The sequence below is a fragment of the Pinus tabuliformis genome, chromosome 3_2 (assembly GCF_031772625.1).
Source record: "Pinus tabuliformis cultivar Carrire ecotype Pingquan chromosome 3_2, CPIR1, whole genome shotgun sequence".
NCBI lineage: Eukaryota > Viridiplantae > Streptophyta > Pinopsida > Pinales > Pinaceae > Pinus > Pinus tabuliformis.
Genome location: NC_142302.1, coordinates 1135415713 through 1135434363, shown reverse-complemented (window position 1 = coordinate 1135434363; position 18651 = coordinate 1135415713). Strand labels below are relative to the sequence as shown.

The following is an 18651-nucleotide window of genomic DNA, read 5'->3' as shown; positions in this document are numbered from 1 at the left end:
CTGGATTTCCTATCTTAATCCCCCAGTGACCTCTGCGCAATTTTCACCAGTAGTGCTCAGAGCTCACATCCCAACTTGAAACTTTCCTCATGCAGTTTTATAGCCTTTTCCTCTCTCCCGATCACCTACATCCAAAAGTGAACAACCATGCATCAAGGTAGACTAGGAGATTTATGGATTTGATGTCATCTCGTCATGAGTGACTACAAATACAGGTACATGAATAAACATGATGCGACGACAGATGGGATGAACAAGGACAATACATGCAAAAGGATGTGTTCGCAAACAGATGAACATACAATTGATGCAAGCAAATGTTTTTGTGAATGGAAGAATAGATGAACAAATGTTGGACACCTAATCCTCAATGGGTTAGTGTGGAAACCGAATAGACAAAAGGAGTCCAAGAGACCTTGGGATGTGAAACCCAACAGTCACAATATGTACTATAAATGTATATCTCCCGTTAATAAAAATTGATTCTCATGTTTTATCTTTCATATTCTATTGTAGCCCATGTGTGTTTAACATGGTATCAGAGCGGGCAAATTCTGGCCCTGCTCATATTTGAGTCACTGTTTTCTTGTGACCTTTTGTTATGTTTCTTTCACCAGACCTATGCATTGACCATTAATGTTATGTGGGTCGTGAACTCTCGATGCAGTGATAATGTTGGTTAATTAATTCATGCGTTGGTGTTGAAGCTTTACTCAGAATAGAGCATTGAAACAGTGGTACACATTTTGAAGTTTATATGCCTGCTCCTAATCAAAACTCTATATACGTGTTGCTCTAAATATTTATATATGATTGAATTCGTTGTATATATTTGTGCTGGCATATGTATAATTTTTGGTGCGTTGAATGAATACCATAATGTGGTGTATGGAAAGCATTGACATAGTGTGAGGCAGATGCGTTGGTCTTATAGAGGTAGATGTGTTGGTCCATATTTAAATATGTAACGTATGCCTTGGACTATGGAATGTGGTTATGAATATGATCTCTGCTATATGTTCAAGGCCGTGCAAAAACGGTGAGAGTTAAAAGTGCTAGCGCGTTGGCTCATTTCTGTTCAAGCTACCTACTCTAACCATTAATGTTATGTACATTGTGAAGTCTGGGTGCAATCATATTGCTTGTTGATTCATGCGTTGGTGTTGAGCTTGAAGTCTAAGTGAAATTCACAGGAATACAAAACGTTTGAAGGCATATATATCCACGTGTTGGAATGGAAAATCAATTCTCCTTGCGTTGTGTCTCTATACGCCGGTTAAAGAAATTATAAACATTTGAATGTCCCTGTGCCTGGTGATCTGAAGGTTCTAGGATTAGCTAAAAAAATGTTTATTTCCATTCATGCCTGTCACTATATCTCCGGTTCCCATGGAGGCGGGACTGTCCCTCTGTATATGTGTCAGTGTGCCCTGTCAACTATGTTGTTTCTTTACGAAGTTCTCTGTGGACAGATTTGAGTGATGGTGCAGTGGATGAGTGGAAGCATTTCATTCTTGGAATCAGTTTTTGCTAGAATTGCTCTCTCCCTGTGGCATACAGTATACTAGACTCTGCAGTAATGCGCTATGGCCAGCTGGTAAAATAATCTGTGTGTGCCTTTCCTTTGCCCATGGCTCAGCTAGACACATGCATGCTGACAGACTACAGCATTTTCATGACCCAATTTCACCACTCATTCCACAGCATATAGAATCAGTGCACTCCCTCTCCTCTTGTGTGCGTTCTCTCTGTCATTGTGCATCTTTTGTAGACTGAAACCTCTCTCAGCCAAGCATTATTCCATGACAGTTTTTCTCTGCTCCACTGCTACCTTGTCAGAATGCTAATGCTTACTGTTTCGCTGGAACGGACCCCGAATCTCAAAAGCGTTACTGTCGCCTTTACCTGCATATCAATTCTATCCTCTTCCCATTGAAATTGTTGTCATACCTTGTTTTCTCATCATAATTGCTGCCACGGCCATTTATTTTGGATTCTGCCTTGAAGAGCGATTTGTGATAATCCAAGTGTTGTCTTCAGGATTGTTATTATGACCAATGGTGAAACGCTGGCAAGATAAATCGTGTGTTTCAACTTCTCTTCAAAATTAACATACTCTTTTTGTTGTGTAGTAGTTAAAGACTGTTCTAAGTATGTCATATCTTATCTTGGAGACCTCCAAAACACCTCTTGGTGGCAATTGGAAAATCATTGGTAGGAGATAGATTGTTTATCGAGCCCACATATGTCCGTTATCCTCATTTGAAGTAACCGGAGTAGTGTTTGACACTGAAGAAACCAATATTATTTGCTGAATTTGGAAAATCATACAAAGACCCAAGATATAGCACGACTCAAAGGGACAGGTTTTTCTCAAAGGTCTATGAAAACATTTATGCAGTGGAAGAACAAGAGGAGCGGGTTTATTCTGGCAACCGATGGCAGAAGGAATGGATTCATTCGCAAATGTGTATGATATCATCTTGTCTGAAATTCCATCTACAGCATCAATTATTTCTTCACAGTCCAATCGGTTCTCTGCTCTAAGTCGTCGTGAGTTTGGCTTTGATCGAGAAAGATGTGTGCATCAACAATGAAAATCAAAGAAAATTGTTGTAATTTCACACAGAAATAACTATTCCACAGTGCAACTAATGTTCAATTGAGAATGATTGCTTGCCAAAATTTGTTTGATTTTGAGTATGGCCAGACATCATCAGTTTCTTCCATAGAAGTTGTTGCTAGTGTAAGACTGAGCTCTCTTATTGGATTTCAAACTTCAAGGCATTTGTAACTTCATTCGACAGGCACTCTTGGGCTATCGGTATCTCTAAAAGATGGTTTGGGCTATTGGTATCATAGAATTCTTCCACAGTTGAGTTGTCGAACAAAGCTGGGAAATTGGCGTGGTTGGAATAACTCTATTCGACAGAAGCAAAGAAATCTTTGGGGCGCCACACCAAGAAGCGTTAAGACATACAGTCATTGGTTGCTTAATGCCAATAAATGCAGGTGGACCTTGATTGAGGTTTGTGCATTACAGTTTAGTTTGTGGGGTTTCTGAAGATTTGAAGTAGTTTAGACATTAGAGGCCATTGAGGGTTTCTCTGTTTTGGCATATTGAAAAAAATATCAACACAAAGCGATAGAGCATTTCATCTGGGTTGTTCAGTAATTGATCCTATTAGGCTACTTGGATCAAGGCATGCCTCGAATTACTACAATGGAGAATATGCCTCGAATTACTGAAATATTAGAGTTCTTAAAAACTCTGATACATTCCTCTGATCATGGTACAGTAAGAATAAGCAAAGCTTCTCTGGTTGACATTAGAACCTGTTTGTATAATGTACAAGAGAATATTGAGTTTTTGCAGCTTGAGACAAAACTACAGCAGGAAGAATTACAGCGGTGGAGTCATCATTCTGAACCTGTTTCTGTTCAGAAGATTGAAACAGACTCCCATAAAAAACAAGTCAATAATTTTACAGTTGATTCAGATTTAGTACCCAATAAAGCAGCAGTTGTACATGCAGATGCAGAAACTCATTCTGCACTTCCCAAGCCCTTCATCAAACCTTGGGAACAGCTTGTCCACAACAAGCACAGAACTGGTCTTGGATATGACAAGGACTTGTCCTTTCATATTCCTGACTACTCAAAGCCCATTTAGTTTCAGAGTGTTGGATTCCTTCATGACAGTTCACCTGCTCCTCATGACAGTTCAGCTTCAGCTGTTCCAGACTCTGCCCCTCTTCCACAACAACAACAACAGATTGTGAAATGCCAACATTGTGACCGAGTTGGCCATTTGAAAGATCATTGTTTTGATCTTCATCCATGTAAGCACTGTCATAAAACAAGTCATTCTTCAAACAGATGCTTCAGACACAAACGTCCTGCAAGAGCAAAGATTCATCTTGGATGGATCACTTCTTGGCAATGGGCATCAACAGCCAAGAAAATATTCCAATCACCTGTCAGAACTTGTTCTGGAGTATTGAACAGTCTTTCAGTTGAGTTTTCTCCATCATCTCACCTTGTATCTGACAGGGGGGGAAATGATGGTCATCTACAAGCTTCAAAGTCACATCAAGCGAGCCTGAGCCACAACCTGCCACACCAGTTTCAGAGTTGTAGCCAGAGACAAAGATGCCCGTGAACATGCCTTTAGTTGGTAATCTGGGACACTTCCTCTAGCAGAAGACTTCAACTTCTTGCCAGTTTCGGAAGAATTCCAGGAACAAAATTGAGAACACTTCCTCTAGCAGAAGACTCCAGCGTCTTGCATGTTTTGGAAGAGTTCCAGGAATTGCATTAAGCATTCCAGAGTTGTTGGTCATCCTTAAACCATCACAGGTTGAGACTTCCCTTTTTAGGTTGAAGTTCTCCCTTTTATGCGGGGTGAGACCTCCCTTTCATGGTTGAAGGTTTCCCTCTTCAAAACAATAGGAGCACTTCCTCTAGCAGAAGACTTCAGCTTCTTGCCAGTTTTGGAAGAGTTCCGGGAACTGCACTAAGCGTTCCAGTGTTGGTGATCATCCTTAAACCACCACCCTTTGTACCAACATTTCAGAGAGCACATTCAGCCTAGTGTTGCCATGCATTTTTGCACATTTTGTATTACAGCTCTCTTTTTTGACTCATACATAACCCTTCAGATTAAGGGGGGGAATGTTGGACACCTAATCCTCAATGGGTTAGTGTGGAAACCGAATAGACAAAAGGAGTCCAAGAGACCTTGGGATGTGAAACCCAACGGTCACAATATGTACTATAAATGTATATCTCCTGTTAATAAAAATTGATTCTCATGTTTTATCTTTCATATTCTATTGCAGCCCATGTGTGTTTAACAACAAACAATGCATGCAAGGAGATGTGTTCACAAACAGATAACTATGCAAGGATGTGTTCGTGGATGGATGGACGAATGAACATGCGAGGAGATATTTTCGTGAACGGACAGACATGTCAAGCATGTCAAAGTACAAGCGAAGAGAAATGTGCACATGCAACATCAAGTGAACCCAACAACCATCAAGGACTCCACACACCTTTCCATGTGGAGGTGAAGTTGTGATACACTAAGAGGGCATCCATCACTCAACAACACTGCAGCTCGACATGCACACCTACAACAACATGAACATGCCAGCACTGTCATGACGAGTCGTGTCATGAGTCATGTCGACCATATCATTACTGTGGGCCATACTGTTGTCAATCAATGTAATGTAACATGGAAGTCTAAGAGACCCACTTGTAATCTGAAGAGTCATGTAATCTGAAAAGTCATGAAAGTCAAATAGTCATGAGGGAAGTCGAACAGTCACAAGGGCCAGTTTCACCCTTCGCTATAAATACCCCCTCATTTGTACATGCAAAGGACTTTTTTCACCTTGCTTCTTCCCACATAGCCTTGAGAGTCTGTAATATTTTCTTTGAGGAGTGAGTAGTGGCTCCAACACCCCGCCCACGGGGTTAGTGATGGATGGTGTACCGATGTGTCTTGGAACTTTTGCTTAATTCAGAAGCCTGCTCACAAGCCAGAACGTTTTCACACATGTGTTGTAACTGTTTGTAAGAATTAACCTTGAACACTTGTAATACATGTTGCTTTAACCTGCGTTAAACAATTGAACTCATTCAAATGTTCTAATGCATATATTTATGAAAATGTGTTGTATAATTTGTTAACTATGTCCTTCCATGTTGGTTACCTCCCCGAACATCAGACAGAACCTTTCACGTAAACTTGTTATAACGATTGTCGCACTCGTGTGGACTGCCCCGCTGGGTGTTGTACATTCTATCTTCCTTTGTGTGTTGTGACTGCCACATTCACATGGATTTCTCTTTCGAAAGTTGTGCATGTCCTATTTTGTTGTGTGTCTCTGACAAAGTTGGGACTTCCTCCCTTCCGACTGGAGACTCGCTCCCACCCTCTCTCTCTGTTGTGAAAGAACCTTGACACAAGTAACACTAACACTCACCAGGCACGTGAACCTCGTTGTTTAAAGACAAAGCAGACCACTCTCATGTGCTGACAAGCAAGAACTAAGGCATATCTTTAAGATAATGGCAACCGATCCATCATACCAGATGGGACTCCTACACCAAGCGATGTGAGTTCTAGTTGGGACTTCATACCAAGGAGATCCCCTGATGTTGGCAGGTCCAACACCGTCAACACTAACCAAAGATGATTTGCAAAATGATTCATAGACAAGGTCAAAGTGAAAGAATTGGAAAGCGTTCTTGATACTCAATGTTAAAGTGAAATATGGGAATGCGTAAGGGTGAAAGACAAGAAATATATGAAATACTCAAAATAATAAGAAGACAAGATATGTGGAGAGTTAAATTTTTTTTATGGTATTGTGTTCTTGGATTTCAGGAAAATTTCATTTCAATGACTATCAAATACAATCAGAATGCTAGATTAGAAAATTGATACAGAAAAGAGAATAACAACATAAACATTGCAGTTGTTATATCTATAGATGGAAGCTAAATATTGTTTAGAAAGGAAACAAAATGGTTGGTTTCTCAGATAAGCGTGTTGCATATCTATCAAAGGATATATATGTGTAAATTATGTGTTAAAGGATTGGGTTGGTTTATTAGATATATCTAATGACCAGAAATCATATTTTTCTTCTGAATTGGAACACATTTCGTGGTGGGCAAGATGGTGTATCAAGGTCATATGTGACCAATTGGAATTCATAATGAATATATGAAAATAATACATTTGGCATAAGAACGCCAACAACCCTTTTGTTAATTTGGAAAAAGAGTATAAGGTACATGGGATCATGCCAATTTTCTATGATGCACATGGATGGGTTCAAAATCTCGAAAGAAGAGCATGCTCAAGTCTCAAGGAACAATTTACCATTGATGCATGATTCTTGATAGTTGTTGAATTGAAATGGCATTTACTTGAATTCAATGATGAAACATTCACTGCAAAATATTGAATCCTTCAATTCATCTTATTAATGACAATAATGACCATGTTTACAGGTGTGTTGGGTATTCAAATGGGAGCTCTATGGTGATAAAGTGGATGTATTTTAGAAGTGAATAATAATGAGAAGTACTCAAAAAGGAGTGCCCATTTTTTTGAGAGAATTGACAAGATTACAAAGCTAGTTTTTTTATTTACAAATCCAATCAAGATTAGAGGCTGGAAATTACAGATAAATTTGTGTAATGAGAATATCATCACCTATAGATGATACTAAAAGTTGCAATAAAAGATAGTTTTTGAAGCAGTGTTAGAATCAAAAACTTGGAAAACCAGGGTTGTTCCCTTCTTGGTCTAAATGACATATGGTTTTAGATCAAACCATATCATTTTTTACAGATTATATGATATGATTTATAGGGTTATGTGAAAAAATTCTCAATTTTTCTACATGAAACAAATTCAATTGGAAATTCCTGTAGGAGATATAAAGGAATGTCTCCATAAAAGTATAATTAAAGACTTGTAGAATATCTAGCAAAAGAAGTTGCATATATTTACGAGTGTGCACATTAATGAAGGGTCGAAAATAAATCATATATTGATGATTAGAAATTGGGGATTAAATCCAATTTTTAGGGATTTTGTGAATGTCTTCTGCGAGTATTAAAGATTCAAGAAATATCTTGCAATAACATAGTATTCCAAGACACAATATGAAATATGAGATTCTTTAACAAAATATTAGCATTCAAGGATTAATTTAGCATATCCGAGAAGAATTTTAAATATTTAGAAGATTTATTCAGGATCGAGTATCAGTTCAAGAACATGAAATCTGGTGGATGTGGTAGCAGTTAATTAACATGTGGAATAGGTTGTCAAGGTAGGATATCAGTGAAAAAGTGTTAATCCCATATTCTCATGCACAAAATCACTACCAGTTGAAGGATAAGTGGAAGAACAATCATATTTCAAATGAATTTGGTTCCATTTTCAACCATTCGAGACACATTGTAACCATTTTATATTTAGTTTTATTTTTAGTCTTTAATTGATTTTATTTCCAGAAAGTTTGTAATAAATTAGATATTTTTTTAGTGCATTGTTAAGATTTTTATTCCCAAAATCTTGAAATAGATTCAGGAGTGTAATTATCTATATATACTTCCATTTCATTTGTAAAAGGGTTGGATTTTGAGCCCAAAAACACCCTCATATTGTTCTAAATCGGGATATTACAATGTTTTAATTCAAGGGTTCTTGGCTTCAGTTTATTGACAAAAAATGTGTACATGTGAATGCTACGTGTTATTACATAATATTTTATGTATATATTTGAGGTAGTATAGGACACGAGGAAGGGCCAAGATGAGTATCAACCTCCCTAATGTCCCTAATGTAGTGTTATTTTCTATACTAAGTAAAATATTGAACAATCTATTTAATTGGTCACCCAAAAAACATTAGATTATTGCTTCTATGCTATACTTGGTTGTATTTATGTTTAATATAGAGGTTCTTTTATATTTTTTGGATCCTATTAGATAATTGAATATTCAGGGAGTATATATAATTCTCTAATTTCTCCTATATTCCTCTATCAAAAAATTTTTAGCTATGTTTTAATGTCATGGCTGAACATTGGCACTTTGATTAGGCCTCAATAAGAGAAGGCCTTATTTGTTAAGCAGGGATTTGTGACTTATTAACAACCGCCTATACAACAAACCCTAGATTTGGAAATTGTGATTCATAGGTTGTTATTCAGTGACAATGAACAACGTTAAAGCCTCGTAGCACTTGAGGGAGCCCCCTTTGGTTCGAGGGCCAGCTTGAACCTAAATTTGGTTGAGTTGGTTTCTCAACTCAATTTCACAGCTAGGAATTGCCTTCGAGAAATAGATAAAATAGAACTATTTGTTACAGTTAGTGCCTCCTTTGAATCTGTGTTGAAAGTCATAATTTTTTTTGTAGATGAACTATTGATTTAGGGATTAGGTTTTTTGGTCCAGTTTAATCTAGAAATTCAATTGGAAATTATGTTGATCCTCATCTATTATAAAACATTTAAAGGTATCCTCTATAGTGAGAAAATCCTTATTTGGACATCATCGTCAAACAATCTCCATTTGGAGATGTTATCTGGAATTGATGACCTGAAAAGGATTTCCACATAAAATTTATCTTGAGAAAAAATTTCCATGGCAAGAAGTCTAGAGGCTACATTAGCTAAGAGATCAACATCTAAAATTTGTGAACAACGTACAAAATTTGACTCAAAGCTGTTGAAATTTCGAGTTAAATTCCAAACCTCCTAACTATACTTCTTTAGGTGATTAGAAATATGATGAATGGTTTTATTAACTTGTCTCACTGTGATTTTAGAATCACCTACTTATTTAAGTTTTTTAACTTTCATTTCTATAGATTTTCCAAGACCTTGTAACAAAACTTCATATTCAACAACATTATTAGTGCACTAAAAGTCAAGTCTACAAGATAAAAGAAATTTATTACCTTGAGGGTCCAAAAATACACAACCGACATCGATGCCTTCATCTGACTTTGAACCACATACTATAACATCCAAATATACATCAATAAAAGAAGAAGAAGAAGCAACTTGCATTGAATTAGAAACCCTTACTGTAACAAAATACAATTTTTTCTTATTTCTAACTCTTCTACAGGAGATTATTTAGATGCATATTTGCCAAGATATGTTTCAAAAGAATAATTGTTGAGTTACGCTTTAGTAAATATAATGGGTTCATTTTGATTTTGTAGATCAGTCACAATATATTTTATGCTTTTTTTCTTTCAATTTTGATTCTATTAGGTTTACTTTTTAGAGGTAACTATAAGTGTGATCAATATATTGAAAAGCACCCATTTAGCTTTTCGAACCAATCTCAACTCAACAACAAATCATATGATTCTGGAATACCAACAACAATTATATCAATAATCTAATAAATTTTGGGATTAGAAGAAGGCCTAATCAATACATGTTTAACTTCACCAAAAACCCTCACATTAGATCTATCAAGTTACACAATTTGTGTAATAGATTTTATGGGAACTAAAATTAATTTCTTGGCCATTGAGTATGGCATGACATTAGAAGAAGTCTCGAAATCAACCATACAATTTTGTACATTTTGATTACAGATTTCAAAAGTTAAAAGGAAAGGTGGAGTATGAGAGATAGACCTTTCTCCAATCAAAGCTACATTTATATTAGATATTTTCTTTGATGAGACATTCTGAATGTTTCCTATAGTAGTAGGTTGATTTTTAAGGTTATTGACCTCTGAAACATTTAAAATTTTATTCTTTTGTTGAGTTAATTTGGATAAATCAAATAAATAAATGTTTTTTTTCCCTTTTTATATCCTCTACTAGGTCATACTTAATGTTTTTATATCCTCTACTAGGTCATACTTAATATTCTCAACCTATGCAACTTTATATGCAATAAATGGACCACTTAATGTTCTTAGCCTATGCAACTTTACTATACGAAGAATAAGTTGTTCTTAACCTATGCAATTTTATATGCAACAAATGGACCACTTAATGTTCTTAGCCTATGCAACTTTACTTGACAAAGAATAAGTTAACCCATGCAACTTTATATGCAACAAATGAACCACTTAATGTTCTTAGCTATACAACTTTACTTGACGAAGAATAAGTTAACCTATGCAACTATGTAACTTTACTTACGAAAAATAAGTTAACCTATCCAGCTTTATATGCAACAAATGGACCACTTAATGACAAAAGAATAAGTTTTATATGTGCAACAAATGGAACTTTTATAAGCAATTTTGTACTTTTGGACTTCATGAGCACTAAGTTAACCTATGCAACTATGTAACTTTACTTGACGAAAAATAAGTTAACCTATCCAACTTTATATGCAACAAATGGACCACTTAATGACAAAAGAATAAGTTTTATATGTGCAACAAATGGAACTTTTATAAGCAATTTCGTACTTTTGGACTTCATGAGCACCAAGTTCACTAATCCAGAGTCACCAAGGGTAGCACCCATTCAAAGCACTAGAGGAGCAACTCACAAGAACTTGCCAGATCAAAATATTGTGTCGCCATGGGTGTTTATACACCCAACAAATCACATTGTATTATGAATATGGGATATTAGTATTTCAAAGAAAATATGTATATCAGGTATAACATTAAAAGAAGTCTACCAGTACCGGCTCATCACGAAGCTAGGAAAAGTGGAAATACTTAGTTACAGGAACCAAAGACTAAAGATACAACCTTTATCCATTGTATCTTGCCCCCGTGGAAAGAAAAAGATCACATATCAGAGCTGCATACACAAACATATTTGTAATAGTGTTATTTATCTTAACAAATTAGATAAGATCCATCGCTTTCCATCAGAGACGAACTATAAATGAATATGGATTCACCGCTTGATTTGAAGGTGCCCTTTTAAATAGTGTGCTCATTTTTTAATTATCGGATTATTGCTCCGCCAAATCAATACAGGCTAGCTCTTTTATCGGCATTTAATTCGTCCAATTAGTATAACACCATTATGGATATAAATAATACCATATGCTGACAAGAGACGAGGTTGTACATTAAAACTTATACTCTTGGCTTCATTATATTAAGTAAATGGTGGGTTGATTTGAACTAAAGGGGCAACTCTGCAAAATATAATCTTAAACAAAGGGTTGTAGTAGTGTTCTTCAACTCGCATTACCTCCTTTCTATTCTAGACTCTTCCGGATACTCGTTTTAGTGGCATATTGGTTTCATAATCAAGCGGCAACCCATCGCAATGATATAGAATGGAAAATTTGATTTATTTTTCTTTCAGTAAGAAAAAATCAGCATGTTATATATTGAGAGAAATATATGGATCATGGATACAATTGAAGACCGCAGTCTTGGTATAATGATCTGAATATAAGGCATCTTGACCTCGGTCAGAAGAGACGAGGGAAGAAAATACATATATAAATGGATCCGGATGAGCGCATATGATTGCGTAGAATAGACAGCAGCATGTGGAACATAAAGAGAGCATATGTGCGCATGAGTTGACATGGAAATCATAAAAGAGAGCAGCTGTGCGCTTGTGACTGCGCCAAGATAATGAGTGTGCCAAATATAAAGAGGGAACCAGAAAACAAAATATTACAGCCTTTGGATAATATTGAGAGAAACATTGACATATAAGAAAAATCCGAGCTTCAATGCGCGTGTTGCAGGAAGGTCTCGGCAGTCAGAATGGAAAATTTGATTTAGCGTAAATGAATAACAAAGGTTAACATCTATAGGTCATTGCATATTCTGTCATATTGAAATATTGTTTCCAAAGAGTTGATGCTCCCGTGACTATTTGTGGAGACATCCATGGTTAATTTTATGATATGAAGGAGTTGTTTAAAGTGGGGAGAGATTATCCGAAGACCAATTATTTATTTTTAGGTGAATTTGTTGACAGAGGCTTTTACTTTGTGGATATTTTCTTACTGCTTTTTGCGTTGAAGGTTCAATATCGTGATCAAATCACACTTATCAGAGGAAATAATACAGGTATACATATTCTATGATGAATGCCTTTGGAAGTATGGATCAGTAAATGTGTGGCAGTACTGCACAAATATATTTGAATACTTGATTTTATCTACACTTATTGAGAATTGTATCTTTCTGGATTTAAGATTTTTGTAGTTAATTATTTTCGACTTTGTTACCGGAAAATCCACAAGTAGAAAATTGTTCTTACTATGGATTCTCCAGTAACAAAGTCAAAAACTGTATCTTTACTATGCATGGTGGTATTTCACCTACGATATCAATTTTATATCATATTGGAACAATTGATAGAAAGCAAGAAGTTCCTCATGACAGTGCTATGTGTGACCTTCTTTGGTCAGATCCAGAAGACATTGTTGATCATTGGAGTCTAAGTCCAAGAGGCGCTAGATTTCTCTTTGGAGGAAATGTTGCCTCTACATTCAATCATACCAATAAGATTGATTTCATTTGGCGTGCTCACCAGTTGGTCATGGAAGCGATATAAATGGATGTTCAATAATTAGGTAGTGACAGTTTGGTCAACTCCAAATTATTGTTACAGATGTGGCAATGTTGTTGCAATATTGGAGTTAAATGAAAAAGTTAATAAGAAGATTATTGTCTTTGAAGTAGCCTCTCAGGAGTCCAGGGGCATTCCTTAAAAAAAAACCAGCACCCAATTACTTTCTTTAGATTCAAACTCTGAAATTGGTTTGCATCTAATTCACTAATATGATCATATATAACTGCTTTGGTACCCTGACATTGAAATTGAACGGTATATATTGCAAGTTGGCATCATACTGAGTACCTGGCAGGGGGATTTCTGAGGTCACTATGGCTATTTACAAATTGAACTATGGACATTTCCACTCTTAGCATAAATGTCTAGTATTTTTTATATTAAGATGGTCATGAACAAGTAATGAATAGATTGTTGTGAGGGTTCTCATCACTAATTTTGGCCTCTGGAGTTTTGGTGTTTGGAATCGATTTGCAAAGAGTCTCATGCATCACTCATAGGCTGTAGTGTAGGAAGATACAAGCAATAAAAAAACAAATCCTATCACCAACTTCAACTAAAATTTTAGTGTTTGAAATCGATTTACAAAAAGTCACACCAGTGTTCTAGTATGTGATGCCTTAATAGTACAAAGGTTTTGGGTTATCTGTTGAAACTTTGATCTTTATATAATACTTTGACTTTATGTTCCTTGACAATGCACAAATGCTACAGTCACTACAAACACACTTTCTACAAGTTGAAGATTTTGGTGCAATAGAAAGATGGTTGCATTCAATCTCTAGTTACTCCCTTTGGAGTTTGTATTTAGTGTTTACTTGATTGTATGGAGAATATTTGTAATTTTTCGAAACGTCATTTTCTAGAGTCAATAAGCGAATTTATTGACATAAATATTTGTTATATTGAATTTTGAATAAAATCCTTTTGGGGTACAAGTATTTGATCTCATTGCTAATAAATAATATCATTTTTATCCAAAACTGAAAGCGGAGGTATAATTTGGGACATTGGAAGACTATTTTAAAAGTCTTTGAGCAAAGATAGGAATAAATATTACTAGAGTGGATATTATGTTTCATGACCATTTTTTAAAGCAGTCGATTGTATTCTAGAGGAAACTCTCCTTGGTGCAGAAACAAGCCACGGTCGACAACTTTCATGCCCATATCCAATGGTATTTGACAATTTATTTATTTTTATTTTTTTACAACATGGTGAATCGGTAATTGTCTGGCCTAATCTAAGGGAGACCCGGGATCAAACCTCAACGCTGTCACTATAACACCAAGAGCATAACCAACCACCTGCAAGTCGGGTATACTAAGTCAGGTATTCGACAATTTATTGACCAACGTAATTTACCAAATAGTGAGGATGTCGAGGAGAGGTTTTCCCCGGAACCACTCATCTCCAGATCGAGGGATAGGATTTGTCCCAGGGTGTCCTTACCAAATTCCAAAAACTACCAAGGGAGGCCCTAAAGATGGTTTATGGTTTTCTCAACCACCTGTGGTTTGCTGACATACACAGTGGCGTGTATGTAATCAAGATCATGGGCCTGCACAACACTTGCTTCACTTTAAAAATATCATTTTTATATTTGGGTTTTGGGTCTAAGCCGAGTCAAAAATCGTGGCACAAATTGTAAAAGGGGCCTAAATGAAAAATTAATATTATCTAAGATTTTAAAGGAGAAGGGTTTTTATTTAGTAAAAAGCAACCTATTTTGTTATTATATCATATATTATGTATACGATATTAATTTTATTAAATTTTGTAACCTTTATCATGACGTACGAAATAATTTTATAACGGTTTAAAGAGTTAGTTTTTACAACTGATTGCAAAATAAGGTTCTGAGAATTAGATTTTGGATGGGTTTAAAGTCTAAAAAGAATGCATACAAATCTCTTATAAATTGAAGAATACAAATCAGCTTTGATTCCAGTTTTTTAGGTATTGAAACAATAATTTATTTGTTGTGTTCTTATTAATGTTTTCTTCTATTAGCATGAGAGCAATGAAGTTGTGGATATTTTTAAGTTATGATTGTGAATTTATCTTGATTGGAACTCATGTTTCAAATTTAAAGAGTCTTAATGTGCACTCTATAATGCTAGAAATTCTGGAAATTCCTCCATATCTCGGGCCTTTTCCATCATTCTTTCTGCAGGTTTAACACTCAGATTCTTAATTTCCCTAGTTATTAAACATTGTTCATCTTCATCCTTATTCTTTCCAACTTTATTTAGATCCCTGCAACCCTAGTTTATCTTGGTCAACCTATTTTTAAACATAGGTTTTAGAATTAGAAGATTCATTACAAGATCTCATGGCCTATTTCTCCAGCCACATATTTTAAAGTTTTCATCAATGTTTTAGATGTCCCAGGCACGTTCCCCCACAAACAAGAACTTTCTCTTGGGTTACAAGATCAAATTAGCCCCATTTACATGTAGTGGAATTGAAATATCTTCCCTGGGCTTCATTTGGAAAATTTATGAATCGGTTCTTGAGGGTGACAAGAATCAAATTTTGTTTATGTATCCTCACCTACTTTCTTCACTTTGGGTGTTCCTTTTTGGGGGTTTTAAGATGGAAACCCTCACATTCTCTTTTGACAAGTTTACTCCATGAAAAGAAGAACTAATTCAAATGCAAACTAACCCTCATAGGTCAGGTCTTGTATATTTTGTTAGTGCCCTTGTTTTGTATTCTTATGCTTGATATGAAGTGTTGGGGTTAACAGAAGATGATCCAAATTATGAATCATATGATTCAAAGGAGGAGGAGTTTGTTGCAAATTTTCAAAAGAATTTTCTTACTGGAAAATAGGAATAAGATGACCAACAACAATCCCTTCAAGAAGAGCCCAAAGTTGAAGAGCCAAGAAGTGACCATTGTTGCCCTATGTGAAAAGTTTTATGTCATGATATTGTTCAAGAAAATCAAGCAGCTAATTTTTTCTCTTATGTATTTTATGACCCAATAGCTTACTATATGATAGTTTTCTTTGCTAGGCCAATATCATTTTTTGGGTATGTATTAAAACTTGTATCTAAAGAATTCATATGTTACATGCCTATTTTTATATTTCGAATTTTAGGGAGATGACATAAGGTCCAACACTCAAATTCTGGAATGGTATCATTGGAAGGTGGATTACACATGGATAAGGTCAACCGTATGTATATAGGTAGAAACTTGTACATAAATAAGCTCAACTTGGGCATTTAATTTTCAATTTACATAAGTTTTATTTCATCTTGTAAAAGGAAGAATAAAAGGTTCACAAAATAAGTTTTAGGGAGATTTCCAGTTTTACAGTTATAGGGTTCAAGGAATTTTTTACTCCATAGCGTTGGCCCTGGTTGGAGCCAATATGTTGTAGCTCCATTTTGCACATTTAAAATGTTTGAGAAGGGAAACATTTTTATGGGAACCCATTGATATCAGATGTCATATTTTTATAATTTTTGTTAGAAAAAATAAAAATAAAAAAGTTTTAAATTTTGGGGCTAAATTTAATAAACAATTTTGTACTTTTGGCCTGAAGTTCTCTTCATTTAAAAATTATATATATTTGGCTAGAGTCCCAATCTACAAGTCAAATTTTCCATCTAAAAAACTAAGCACCAATTTCACTAATCTAGAGTCACCAAGGGTAGTACCCATACAAACACTTAGAGGAGGATCTCATAATAACTTGCATGACGAGTCAAAATAAGGTGGGGAATGGGTGTATATACACACCAACAAAGCACATTGTATTATGAACGTGGGATATTGGTATTCCAAAGAAAATATGTATATTAGGTATAACACCAAAAACAAGTCTACCAAGACCGGCTCATCGCGAAGCTAGGAAACCCTAGCATTAGTGGATTTATTTTGATACAGGAACTAAAGACTAACAAATTAGATAAGTTCCATCGCTTTCCATTAGATATGGACTTTAAATGAATATGGCTTCACTACTTTAAATGAACCCTTATAAATGATGCTATTTATCTTAACAAATTAGATAAGTTCCATCGCTTTCCATCAGATATCGACTTTAAATGAATATGGCTTCACTGCTTTAAATGAACCCTTATAAATAGTGTGCTCATTTTCAAGGTATCGAATTATTTCTCTGCCAAATCAATACACGTTGGCTCCTTCATCAATCTTTTATTCCTCCAATTAGTATAACGCCATTATGGATATAGATAATATCATATGTTGGCAAGAGACAAAGTTGTATATTAAAACTTATATTCTTGGCTTCGTTATATTGAGGAAGTGGGTGGTTGATGTGAACTAAATGGGTGGCCATGCAAAATATAATCTTAAACGAAGGGCTGCAGTAGTGTTCTTCCACTCACATTACCTCCTTTCAATTCTAGACTATTATATATACTAATTTTAGTGGTAGATTGATTTCATGATTAAAGGCACAAGTGGCAAGTTGGCAACCCATCAGAATGATATAAAATGGAAAAGTTTTGTTTCATTAGTGAGACATTGGCGTAAATGACTTTAAAAAATGTTAACATATAAAGGTTGTGGCATATTGTGTGATATTGAAATCCCATTGCCAATAAGAAATGTCATAGAAAACAAATTGTGTGTAACAACGAATAGTCAAAAACAGTTCTTATTCAATATATTGATTGATGAAAAATGCAAGAATAGGATATGTAGGAGTCCTGTAAGCTGCACAACAACTTATCTTAGCTTAGTTTTTAGTTTGATGTTGTTACATTTTGTACATTTCACAGAAGCAATAATGAAGATGGTCCTTTGACCGTCAACTTATTAAAGAAGTATGTGTGACTTTCTTTGGTTAGATCCAAGAGACATTCTTGATGGTTGGGGTCTAAGTCCAACAAGGGTTGGATTTCTCTTTGGAGGAAATGTTGTCTCTACATTTAATCATACAAATAAGATTGATTTCATTTGTCATGCTCACCAACTATTCATGAAAGCAACATAAATGGATGTTCAATAATCAAATAGTGATAATTTGGTCAGCTCAAAATTATTGTTATAGATGTGGCAATGTTGTTGCAATATTGGAGTTAGATGAAAACCTTAATAATAATTTTACTGTCTTTGAAGCAGCCTCTCAGGAAGCAAGGGGAATTCCTTAAAAAAAACCAGCACCAAATTACTTTCTTTAGATTCAAACACTGAAATTATTTTTCATCCAGTGCACTAATATGATCATATATAACTGCTTTGGTACCCTGAAATTGAAAGGGGATCGTATATCTTGCAAGTTGGATCATATTGAGTACCTGATAGGTGAATTTTTGAGGTCACTATTGCTATCTACAAAGTGAACTATGGACATTTCCATTCTTAGCGATAAATGTCTAGTATTCTTTATACTAGGATGGTCATAGAGATTGTTTATGGTTTTCTCAACCCCTAGTGGTTTACTGACATGCACAATCGCGTGTATGTAATCAAGATCATGGGCCTACACAACACCCACTCCACTTTATAAAAATGTCATTTTTACAATTTGGTTTTGTGTCAAAAGCCCACTGAAAATTCATGGCACAAATTGTAAAAGGGGCCAAAAT

The 18651-nt window shown here is 35.3% G+C and overlaps 1 pseudogene; it reads left to right on the top strand.

Moving 5' to 3' along the window:
• The window catches only part of LOC149184708 (serine/threonine-protein phosphatase PP-X isozyme 2-like), a 36997-nt pseudogene extending 18754 nt beyond the window's left edge, over window positions 1–18243 (top strand).
• The last annotated feature ends 408 nt before the right edge of the window (window positions 18244–18651 follow it).